At 40.7% G+C, this 13443-nt stretch overlaps 1 protein-coding gene across 6 annotated transcripts in view; it reads right to left on the bottom strand.

Annotated features, from left to right (window-relative positions):
* Positions 1–13443, bottom strand: part of TULP4 (TUB like protein 4) — a 294657-nt gene that overhangs the window by 95990 nt on the left and 185224 nt on the right. The gene's annotated exons all lie outside the window — the stretch shown is intronic.

Here is a 13443-nt window from a genome sequence, read left to right on the forward strand (position 1 = left end):
ACACCCAAGTTGTTTACAAATTATCACAGAGGAAATATGAAGAAATTATAAGCTTCAAAATTTCTGAGTATAAGAACTTTGTTTTTTAACTTGAAAAATTCTGATCACTTATCTAAAAGGGTAGAAACTCTTGTAGGTGGCTTGTGAGAACAGGTGAATGCTGGAGGAGTCGGAGGGCAGCCTCATAGAGCCCAGTAGAGCAGCAAGGGACTGAAGGATATGGAATGGTCCCCGAACACCACGAGCCACAAAGCCAACACAGCAGGGCCCACCCTGGAGAAGGCTCCCTGAGGCTGTTCCTGACTGGCCAACCCTGGTAATCACGAATTAATTCAGTCTGACATTCAGCACACATTTTTTACGTTCATGCTATGTGACTAATAGTGGGTTGGTGACTACAAAACACCCCCGCTGCTCTCAGGTAAGTTCCAGCTGGGAAGTCAGAACCTCCAGACACGCAGCTAGATACTGACATATGCCAATTAAATGAGAGTTATTATTAACCAGCAAGAGTACTCTTGCTATGAATAAAAAAAGACTGGAACCCTTGTCTGCTCCTAGTATTTTATACCTTATAGCTAATTATAATAGTTGTGAACATGTGGCACTGGTATTAATGGTTTCCAAATTCTAATTTATATCTGAAAATAAAAAGGACTGATGGTTGAAGACTTCCACAATACCCAGGCCCCTTCCTCATACATACCCTCTGTCCCAAGTGTAATTTCTGCTTTCAGATCAACGCATAAACCCCATGGACACACCTGATGTTAGGTCTTTAGACTTGCGTCAAGGGCAGCAGAGGGCTAGGAGGAAACCCTAAAAACCATCTGATTTAATCTGCCTTGAGCAGTCTTGGTTGGCCACACTTGGTGTTATCTGCACTTGTTGTAAAATGTGTAATAAAATAAAATTTTCCAAGAGGAAATTATTACCCACTTAAAGTGTGAATAATATCATAGCCCTTTTTTAAAATCACAAAAATCAGAGGCAGCTGTGAGGGTGCAATCTTTGAGACCTAGTGATCACTAGGAAACCCGAATACAGCTGATGGCTCGCCCCGCTAAAAAGCACCTTGCATGGATGTGGACACCAAGAACTCCCAGGTGGCCCCATCTAGCTGTATCCTCTCTGTTGAGACCTTCTTCCTTGCTCTGGTCATACCTCTGGGGATGCAGTGCTTACATAATCCAGGATAACTATCAGCTTGTGAACAACCCTCCCCCCGCAATCTGTGCTTCTTGAGGAAAGGGACAGAGGCACATTCACCTTTAAATACTGACACACGGCAATTTTGAACATGTGCAAATAATAATACATCATTAGAAGTTATAATCCTTGTTCAATTATATATTTGAACTATATAGAAAGTATCAAAAACTATTTCAAATAGTTTACTTTCAATTCCCAGAGGCATCTGAACAACAGCATATGTCTGCCTACCTACCTATGATAAACCAGACACTGTTAGGTGCCAAGGACAGCGATTAAGATGTCTTGTCTCTGTGGAGTTCAGTTTCCTAAACAGACATTAATATAATCCTCTGTACATAGACACAGGAGGGGGCTCAACACATGTGGGGAGCAGGGCAGCAAACCCAGATTCACTTTTTTAGCTTAGTTTAAAAAATCTTGTATTAAAATTATTGATTTTTTAAAGTTAGACCAACATCAACAAAAATCCTCAAATGACACTGAATGTGTCATAAAATCTGGGATTTCCAAATGGTAAATAAAAGCCAGCTTCACAGACTTCCTTCAGATCTGCCAATGATTTGACCCAAGCACTAGAATCCCCAAATGTGCATGTGGCTACAATTTGGTCTCTAACACATTAGTTATTTAAGCCCACAGTCATTCATGTACTTCAGAATGGCTACTGTGGAATGGAACATGACAAAGTAAGAACATGATATTGGCTGGGCGTGGCGGCTCATGCCTGTAATCCCAGCATTTTGGGAGGCCAAGGAGGGTGGATCATGAGGTCAGGAGATTGAGACCATCCTGGCTAACATAGTGAAACCCCATCTCTACTAAAAATACAAAAAATTAGCCAGGTGTGGTGGCACGTGCCTGTAATGCCAGCTACTGGGGAGGCTGAGGCAGGAGAATCGCTTGAACCCAGGAGATAGAGGTTGCAGTGAGCCGAGATCACGCCACTGCACTCTAGCCTGAGCGACAGAGAGAAGACTTCATCTCAAAAAATAAATAAATAAATAAATAAATAATAAAAATAAAAAACAACAAAAAACCCCATGATATTCATGACTAATTAGTTTTAAAATTATTTCCTTATTTAAATGTAATACCAATGAATATTTATCCACTATGACCCTCTCTGTAAACTAATACTTGATGACAAGATGTCATACTCCAGAGGAGAGAGGCTAGCCACATTAGCTGCATTTTTGCCTTTATCATCCATCAACAACAAACCTCTTCTTCATGGAAAAGCCTGCAAGGTCACAGCATAACACAAACACAAAAGAGTGGAGGCAAAAAATATTTTTAAATGATTTCTAACGTGAAATTAAAGATTTCTTGGTCTTATGACAACACAGTTGCTGTTGTTGGATAAATGAAATGTTCACAGACTCAATTTCATCTTTCAGAAATTCCTAATCAGTTGAGATGCAGAAATAAATGCAAACATGGTCCCCACTTACACACTTCTTTGCTTTGAGTTCCAATTAGTATAAACGAATAGGTGAGTAACGCCCTTAAATTAGAGACAGAAATCTTTCCAGTGATTTTTGGTTTAAAAAGAAAGCCAAACTGCTAATGCTGTTATTCTCATTTCCTCCCCTGTCTACAATTCACAGCTGCAGCCTTATCTCCCAGTAGCTTACTTCCTGTTCTCTAAATCCCTCCAGCCTATTTGGCAACGTTAGGACATACCAGAGTGTTGAGGAATTCCAACTGGAGGCCAGCTCGGTTCTCGGTTGCCTGAATTTTGTGCCATGGGGCTATGGATCTGCCCAGTCATCCAGAGATAGAGCTTCCCTTCCCTTTTAAAGAAAATGTGACTCTCTTTGACTCTGAGCACCAAAGAACTTCTGCCTTGGGGTCTTGGCTAAAGTGTGTGTTCTTTGACTAAAAAGTCAGAGGAAAAGGTTAGTTTTGACCTAGGCCTTTGATGGTTCAAAAAAATACCAACCTATTACCTTCTCCAATATAAGACATGTTCTCTCATTTTAGAGTGTTACTGTTATCAGTAAAGCTATTAAAGGTAGGAAAATCTACACAAAAAACATAGGGCAGAACAGCCGAAAGCCTATTTGGGCCATAATCTAAGGTCCTAAGTCAGTCACATCACTTCTTACACCTAGAACTATTTATAGGAAAAGCAAAACAAGCATCCCTTCGCCCATCCCAAGGATGTTCACCTTCTGAGTCAAGAGCCCTCCACATAGACAGGAAGCCACCTAAGGGAACGATGAGTGTCACCACTATTCAGAAGGATTTCTCTCAACCTAAAACAAATGTAATTTGAATGAACACTAAATACACACAGCTCAAGTAAGAAATCTCTGTGATTATTATCACTCTGTTCTTATTCCGCAATTTATTAAGTGAACCAGCAACAACTACAATTGTGCAAGAAAAACAAAGTGATTGCCAATTTCATTTTAGACACATTTGGTCATTTTGACAAAGAACCCAACGCATCCTGAAATAGAGGCTGGAAGAAATTCAACTAGAACAATGGTTCCGCAGACTGCTGGCCCCAGAGATGTCACTGGGAGGTCAGTGCTGAGGAAGGCGGGCTCTGGAGTCTGGCTGCTTGGCTCTGACTCCTGGCCTCACACCCACCAGCTGCATAGCTGTGGGCCACCGGGACCCTCTTGCTGCCCTTTTCCTCATCTGCTTGATGCAACCCACGGTAGCATACCCCTCGCTGAGCTGTGGGGAGTATCACAAGGAAGGACCTCAGATCAGGGATAGGCACACGGCAAACATTCAGCAAATGAGAGCTCTGTGTTATTTATTCACAAACTAGAAATTCCAGAAGATAAAGACTGGTTCAGCACAATATTTACATATATAGTTTCCTTTTCTTTAATAAAAGATAAACGTTTTGAAAGGTAATCTCCCTTTCTAGACCTGCCCCCTGCCCCTTGCATCTACTGCCCAACTCTGTAACTTTAGAGCAATATCACCACATGCTTCAAAGGAACACCCTTCTGCCCCTTGGTGCTGCAAGTTCCAGGCACTCCCACCTGCTCTGAGTGCAGCACCTTCTGCACAGTACCAGCGCATATGGTACACTGTGCTCCCTCACACAAATGCTCCACACCAGGCTGAGAACTTTGTAGCTTTTGTTCTATTAAACTATTCTTGAAAAATGATTAACCGTATCTGTTCCCTCTCTCTCTCTCTCTCTCAAGAGTAAGATGTTAAAACTGGTTCAAATGAGATGGGGGCAGGGGAGTGTAACAACTTTATTGAGACAAAATTCACATATCATACAATTCACCCATTGTCAGTGTACAATGCAATGGCTACTAGTATATTTGCAGAGTTGTAAAACTTTTAAAATATATTTTAGAACATCTGCATCATCCCCTAAAGCCCTGTACGTTTTAGCTACCACCAACCAAACCCAACAATATTTCCCTCTAGCCCTAAGCAACCAGTTTTTCTCTGTTGCTACAGATTTACCTACTCTGGACATTTCAAATAAAAGGAATCATAAAATATGTGGTCTTTTGTGACTGGTTTCCTTCTCTTAGTATGTATTCAAGACTTATCCATGTTGTAGCATATATCAGTGCTTACTTTGAAAATATAGCCCAGTAATATTCCACTGTATTGAGAGACCACATTTTGTCGATCGATTCATCAGCTGATGACCATCTGGGCTGTTCAACTTTTAGCTATTATGAGTAATACTGCTATAAAATTTTGTGTACAAGTTTCTTGTACAAACATGTTTCCTTTCTCTTGGGTCTATGCCTAGGAGTGGAGTTCCTGGGTCAAATGATAATTCTACGTTCAACTTTCTGAGGAATTACGGGACTGGTTTCCGACTGTGCCAATTTACATTCCCACTAGCAATGGATGAGGTTCCCAGTTCCTCCAAATTCTCTCTAATACTTGCTGTTACCTGTCTTCTAAAAATGATAGCCACCCTGGTGAGTGAGCAGCAGTTTGATTTGCATTGCCCTGATGGCTAACGATGCTGAACATCTTCTCATGTGCTCACTTCTCAGGTGGTCATTTGTGTATTTTTTGAGAAATGTCTACTCAGATCCTTTGCCCATTTTTAGTTGGGTTGTCTTTTCTATTATTTAGTTGTAGGAGTTTCTCTTAAGCCCTCTGAAACACTAACTACCTTTGAGGAAAACTTTAGGTTTTATTTCCAGATAGCCAAATCTATTTCTCTCATTCAAATGTTCACAAATCCGGCTGGGTGCAGTGGCTCACGCCTGTAATCCCAGCACTCTGGGAGGCCAAGGTGGGTGGATCACCTGAGGTCAGGAGTTCAAGACCAGCCTGGCCAACACGGTGAAACCCTATCTCTACAAAAAATATAAAAACATTTAGCCGGGCGTGGTGACACTTGCCTGTAATCATAGCTACTTGGGAGGCTGAGGCAGGAGAATCACTTGAACTCAGGAGGCAGAGGCTGCAGTGAGCCGAGACCATGCCACGGCACTCCAGCCTGGATAACAAAGTGAGACTCTGTATCAAAAAAAAAAAAAAAAAATCACAAATTCAGTTCTCACTCAAACACAGTTCAATTAATCTCAGTTAGATGGCAAGAATCAGTGAATGAAATGGTCTAGAGACAATAACGGAATTCAGAAAACACAGATCTGTGTTCAGAGCTCCAGAATCCGGGGACCAAGGTGCCTCTAACTGAACCTGCATGTGCTGGGGGATGACCTTCTAGTCCCAGATTTTTTTTTTTTTGAGACGGAGTTTCGCTCGTTACCCAGGCTGGAGTGCAATGGCGCGATCTCGGCTCACCGCAACCTCTGCCTCCTGGGTTCAGGCAATTCTCCTGCCTCAGCCTCCTGAGTAGCTGGGATTACAGGCACGCACCACCATGCCCAGCTAATTTTTTTTTTATTTTTAGTAGAGACGGGGTTTCACCATGTTGACCAGGATGGTCTCGATCTCTTGACCTTGTGATCCACCCGCCTCGGCCTCCCAAAGTGCTGGGATTACAGGCGTGAGCCACCGCGCCCAGCCCTAGTCCCAGATTCTTTAGGACACTTTCCAGGAAACACAGCTACACATTCCTTCCTGTATTTTCTAAACTTTTTTTGTTAGAAAATAATGTATCTTCTTATTGGATAGAGTTTATATTATTAGCCAGGCCTGAATTAGGAAAAAGAGAAGTCCACACCAAATCTCCTGACGTGAATGCAAAATTACCATTCCAGCCTTCTCACCTCTAAGTGGCAGCAAGAGTCTTCCATTAAAGCAAGATAAAACAATGTTGAAAAGCTATATTATAATTACAGTCTGCAGGAAACCCAACAGTTAATACTTTTTCACCTTCTGACCATATTTAGGCATTCATCTGCTTCAAAATCCAGTGGAATAGTACTCCCTATGACTCTAACTTCCATTCTTTTCCACTAATCATAGCTGCTATCTCCTGAGTAAAATTCTACTGGAAAGTATGTTCAATCACATGTTCTATTCATTGAGCTTGCAAATCACCTTGAAAACTTGTGATTTGAAAACACAAATTCACATTTTTTCTCACTACCACTTTCCACTCACTCTCAACTAAATACCCTTGGTGTATATAGTAGTTATTAGTAGTTAATTTAGAGCTAACACAGACATCATAAACTAACCACTCTGGCTCACAGATGAGGAAAGGTAGGCTAATGAGGTGAACAAACTTTCCTAAGGTCACAAAGCAGGTCCAAGGTTAGGTCAGGGTCCAGCTCAGAGGCTCTGTCTTCTCTCTCTTGTTCAGGGTACCTGTCAACCAAGATAGTGCCTGTGGCCATCAATCACTCAGCCAACGAATATTCAGGAAGCACCAAACAGGTGTACTCAGGGAGGACACAGAGGGAAGAGACGCCTACCCTCAAGGAGCACGTGGTGGAACACTCAGAGGAGCCACCTCATTCTTTGCTTTTTAAGCATGTGTTCTTGCTGTCATACTTCTGCAATGCATGCCCTAGAAAACAACTATCAAATAATTCTGGTTCTGAGGGGAGAAAATAAAATCACACTAAAAAGAAATAAACTAAGATGTTAGTGGTGGTGTGTTATAAATGATTTTTATTTAGACTTTTCCTTATTTTTTGATTTTCCCACAATGAACACAGTTTACTTCCATCTTCTCGTACTTTTGCAAAAACTATCTTGGTTATACAGTGAATCTAACAATGTATTTTAGCAACAATAAAAAGTTTAGGTCATTTTACATAATTTTACATAGCTTATTTTATCTTCACAAATATCTTAGAAGGAGGTATTGCCATTACTATTACCTTATTTCAGACAAGCTGAAAAAAAGGTTAAAATCTCTCCAGAGAGTTTTTAACTTAAAAATCTTAGGCAACATTTATGACATATACACAGTTTTAAAAAAATTTACTATGAAGTGTTCTCATTCAGCTTAAGAAAATAGCACCAGTACTATCAAGAGCACTGTGTATTCCTCTCAGACCGCAATCTTTTCTTGTCTGAGGAAAAAAATGACTTTATGGACATTTCATGTTTTTAATTGACAGGCATTTTTATACCTTAATTATATATGTTCATATCCTCAATACATTATTCTTACGGGTTTTTATTTTAAATATTACAGAAAAAATTTAACATACACCAAAGAAGAGCAACTGGGTTTAATAACCTTCCATATACCTACCATCCAGCTTTAAAATTATCAATATCTTTGCCTGCTGTAAGCTTTAAAAAACTATATATTATCTTTTTTTTACACTACGGAGTACATGAGATGTTTTGATACAGGAATTCAATATGAAATAAGCACATCTTAAGAGAATGGGGCATCTATCCCCTTAGGCATTTATCCTTTGTGTTACCAAAAATCCAATTACACTCTTAAAGTACTTTTAAAAGGAACAATTATTATTGACTATAGTCACCCTGCTGTGCTATCAAATACTAAGTCTTATTCTATTTTTTTTTTTTTTTTTTTAATCCATTAACCATCCCCACCTCTCCCACCCCAACCTCCCACGACCCTTCCCAGCCTCTGGTAACTATCCTTTTTCTATGTCCACTAGATCAATTGTTTAGATATTTTGATTCTACAAATAAGTGATAATGTGCAATGTTTGTCTTTCTGTGCTTGGCTTATTTCATTCAACATAATGATCTCCAGCTCCATCCATGTTTTAGCAAATGACTGGATCTCATTATTTTTTATGGCTGAGTAGTACTCAATTGTGTGTATGCACCACTTTCCTTCCTTCCTTCCTTCCTTCCTTCCTTCCTTTCCTTTCCTCCCTCCCTCCCTCCCTCCCTCCCCGCCTTCCCTAGTACTCAATTGTGTGTATGCACCACTTTCCCTTCCCTTTCCCTTTCCCTTCCTCCCCCACGCCTCTGTCTCTGGAAGTTTTGCAGTGGCGAGATCTCAGCTCATTGCAACCTCTGCCTTTTGGGTTCAAGCGATTCTCCTGCCTCAGCGTCCCGAGTACCTGGCATTACAGGTGCCCACCATCATGCCCAGATAATTTTTTGTATTTTTCGTAGAGATGGGGTTTCACCAGGTTGGCCAGGCTGGTCATGAACTCCTGACCTGAGGTGATCCACCCGCCTCGGCCTCCCACAGTGCTGGGATCACAGGTGTGACACTGCACCCAGCCTGTCACATTTTCTTTATCATTCATCTGTTGATGGACAGTTGGATTGCTTCCAAATCTTAGCTATTGTAAACAGTGCTGCAACTGGAGTACACATCTCTCTTTTATATACTGATGTCCTTTCTTTTGCATATATACCCAGCAGTAAAATTGCTGGACCATAAGGTAGTTCTAACAATTTGGTGGTGTTGAGGAACTGCCAAACTGTTCTCCATAGTCGCTGTACTAATTTATATTCCTACCAACAGTGTACAAGGGTTGTCTTTTCCCCACTTCCTCACCAGCATTTGTTATTGCCTGTCTTTTGGATATAAGCCATTCTAACTGTGGTGAGATGATATCTCACTATGGTTTTGATTTGCATTTCTCTGATGATCACTGATTATGACCAACTGAGGATAAATTCTATTAATCCTTAATGGTCTTCCTCTTCATTCCTTTTTGCCAACTCGCTATGGTTTAAAAGAGAACTTGGCAGGGCCTCCATGCCTGGAGCACTCCTGAAATGGGAAGCAACACCGAGGCTGCAGAGAGGCAGCTACAGCTTAAGAGCAGTGGGGAAGGAGGCTGTCCAATCCAAAAAGCTATACCTGAGGTGGGTACGTAAGGGAGCCTGGTGCTTCTCCAACGTGCATCTTGAGTGAAGCCTTGACACTGGTACAGAATTTCCTTCAAATGTCACTTTCTTTGTGAAAATTTCTCCAACTCTCCTAGGCAGGACTGACTGCTTCCTCCTTGGTGCTCCCGAGGCCCTCTGCATGCCCTTCATTAGTTCACACTGCATGTCTATAAGCCCCACTGCATGTAAGAGGCATGGCCAGACTTTCTGAGCAGAGAATGCGGCCTCCTCTTTTCCCATGGGGAGTCAACAGGCTCAGTGATGCTTACTGGAACAAGCAGGGCATTAACAAGAGCATTCTGGGTGGAGGAAGAGTATCGATAGTGAGGGAACTCAGTGTTACCTGGGAAGAGGACAATAGTGGTCTGAACTAAGTCGGGGGTTTTATTCTGGGAAAAGCAGTAATGGTAGCTAACATTTACCAAGGCACTTTCCTCACTCCTTGATAAACCCTCTTTACTTGGCATCTTGGGTCATGTTCCAAATCTTAGCTAAAAGCCTGAAACAGGGGTTCTTATACACTGATATACTCCAAGCTCTCAGGAAAAAGGCAGTATGGGTAGCGGATGGGGCTGGGGAAAGAGGAAGGAAGGAAGGTTGTGAGAGTGAGACCAGTTCCCTCAGCCCCACACCACAGCAAGCTCTCAGGGTGACCTGCACCAGTCAGTCCCACTTGGAGGCAAGGGGCTGCCTCTTGTGCTCCTGTCAGTCATCAACTGCCAGTCACTGGCTGGGGATGGGGTGGGGCTGGTGGGTAGGAGAGGGAACCAGGTGGCAGCTGAGAGCCCCAGCGGCCTACAGTCACAGTGGATGGGGGATGGGTACACACAACAGTGCCCATGGCACTTGGGTTCCAATATCCCCTCTCAGTCTTCCCTTTTCTAGGTCTTCTTCCATCCTCTAAACACTGAAGGGTTTAGACTCTCAGGGCTCAGTTGTAATCCTACTCTCTTTAGTTTACACTAATTTCCCAGTGATCTGATCTAGTCTCACCTTAAAATCCAATGTTTAACCATCTAATAAGCACTGATAACTTCCAAATTCTTATCTTCAATCCCTGAACTCCATATTCTATCCAATCTCTCTACTTGGCATCCCTACTTGATTGGCTAATAGGCAACTCAATTTTGCACACCCCTAACAATTTTCTCTTGATTTATTTTCCTCTAGGGCTATTCCCCCACAGTACTCTCCCTTGTTAATGACCTGTATCTGCTGCGAAGAGTCCTAGGCAGCTCTATTTGGGTTGCAAAGCAGACTTCCCTCCCTGCCCTACAGGCGCATCAGCTGTGTAGGGGGCCTGTCTGGGCAGAGACCCGGTGCTGCTGCCTTCCAGGTTAAGACAAGGCTTCCAGCTGGGCGTGGTGGCTCACGCCTATAATCCAAGCACTTTGGAGGCCAAGGCGGGTGGATCACCTGAGTTCAGGAGTTCAAGACCAGCCTGACCAATATGGTGAAACCTCGTCTTAAAAAAGAGAAAAAAAAAAGACAAGGCTTCATGCAGTGCTGGATTCATTCTGTAAGACATACATAAAAAAACAAAGCCAGTGCAAAAGAGGTGACTCTTCACTTGACCTTTATCACCCCAACTTTGTTTTAACAGTGGTTGAAACATGTAACTCCAATATACTTTTTTTTAAATTTAAATTTTTTTTTTTTTTTTTTTTTTTTTTTTTTCAGAGACGGGGTTTCACCATGTTGACCAGGCTGATTTGGAACTCCTGATCTCAGGTGACTCACCAGCCTCGGCCTCCAAAACTGCTAGGATTAGAGGCATGAGCCACCACGCCCAGTCCCACACACTTTTTACATGTGAATTTAGCACTCCTAAAAATTCCCTTGCCTAACAACAAACTATGAAAGACACTGAAAGGATTTGTGAACATGTTTGAAAAGACTGATGCCTATATGAGTATTAGCTCTTGGAGTTACTCCCAAAGGGTAAATGACTTTTACAAAGTTTCTAATAAATTTCAAATTTTAGAATAGTTTTAAGATCTACATAAAATTTTTGAAGACAACATATAGGTCCCATATGCCTCACACCTAGTTTCCCTTATTATGAAACCATTATTAACATCTTACATTATCATGTATCTTTGTAACAATAAACTAATATGAATATATTATTATTGACTAACATCCACACTTTATTCAGATTTCCTTCGTTTTTACCTGTGACCTTGTTTTTCTGTCCCGGAACTTCATCTAGGATACCACATCGTATTTCATCACATTTTTTTAGTTAGAAACTCTTAACTATGAAAGTTTCGCAGATGTTCCTTGTTTTTGGCAACTCTAACAGTTTTCAGGAGGACTGAGTAGGTACTTCGCAGAATGTCTCTCAACTGGAATTTGTCTAATGTTTTTCTTACACTAGATTATGGGTCTGAGAAGAGGACCACAGAGGTGACGTGCTTTTCTCATCACATTGCATCAGTGGTATCACCATGACTTATCACTAGTGATACTAACTTTGATCACTGGCTGCAGAAATGTCAGGTTTCTTCGCTGTAAAATAACTGCTCCCCCACTCCCCATGGTTCTCCTTGGATGGAAGTAACTGCACAGTCCACACTTAAGGGAAGATGAGTTCTGCTCCACCTCCTTGAGGGTAGAGGACCCATGTAAATTATAACTCTTCTGCCAGGGAGATTTGCCTATTCTCCCCATTTATTTATTTTATCAGTATGGAGTCATGTATATTTATCTTATACTTTGGGTTGCAGTGCAATACAAGTTCATTTAGTTTGTTGTTCAGATTGTCCACTTATCATATAAAACTTCTCATGTTTTGGATTTTCCTAATACAAGGAAAACAGATGTTTTAACTTACAGGTTTGACCTATACATTAAAAGAGATTTTGAAAAGACATCTCAATCTAATGCAATTTATGGACCCTTTTTTGGATCTGACTCTTATAACTAAAAAGTCAACTAAAAAGCTGACACCTGTGTCGCTTTGACATCCCCAACCCCATCAATGTGTATTTATTTTGTTTTCTGAAAACATCTTACTTTCTGATACACCTTACTTCCTAGCCAAGAATGAGACAATTTGAGCACCAAAAATAATTCATATAATGCATCAAAACAAGTATGCTAAAATCCATGAGTCCATGGTAACCCCCCAAAAATAAAATCCTCACTGTTAACCTTTGAAGAATGATACAGAACAAACTTATTACTCTGAAAACCAGTAAGCGAATGGAAAAACCAAAACCACATTTATCCTGCCATTACTTGCTAATAGTACTCCATAAGAACTGAACAGTTGATGAAACCAAATTTTTCTTTGTGTAAATATTCCAGTTCATAAGGAATGACGAAATTAGGATAGCATCATTTTGCAACGGCTAAATGATGCAACAGCTCTAGGCAATGACTGTCAAAGGCTGTTGAAATTATCAAGTGGAAGACTGATGGAAATGTAGTATGAATGAATCAAACTGATAAGCCCTAACTCACTGATCCACTTTTAACATCACAAAAAAAAAACCCATATTACACGTCTTCTGAGAGAGGTGCATGCAGTAGTCTCAAAACAAAACCAAAAAAAGTCAAACTTCAGTCACTAGATAGATGTAACTAGTTTACAAAAAATAAAGAAAAAGGAAAAACACATTTAACAACTTTGTGGGGATTTAATCTGGAAAATCCACTTATCATATAAAACTTCTCATGTTTTAGATTTTCCTAATACAAGGAAAACAGATGTTTTAACATACGGGTTTAACCTATACATGAAAAGAGATTTGAAAAGACATATTAATGTAACGCAATTTATGGACCATTTTTTGGTGGATCTGACTTTTATAACTAAAAAGTAAAAACCACTCATTTTTTTTTTTTTTAAGGCAGGAGGTTTGAACAGACACTTCACCAAAGAAGAAGATATACAGATGGCAAATAAGCACATGAAAAGATGTTCAACATCAGTAGTCATGAAGGAAATGCTAATTCAAACCACAATGAGACAACTCTATACCTAAGAATGGTTAAAATTAACTTTTGAGAATC

This window comes from Aotus nancymaae, unplaced genomic scaffold (assembly GCF_030222135.1).
Source record: "Aotus nancymaae isolate 86718 unplaced genomic scaffold, 86718_ANA_hifiasm-v0.15.2.pri h1tg000040l, whole genome shotgun sequence".
Taxonomy (NCBI): Eukaryota; Metazoa; Chordata; class Mammalia; order Primates; family Aotidae; genus Aotus; species Aotus nancymaae.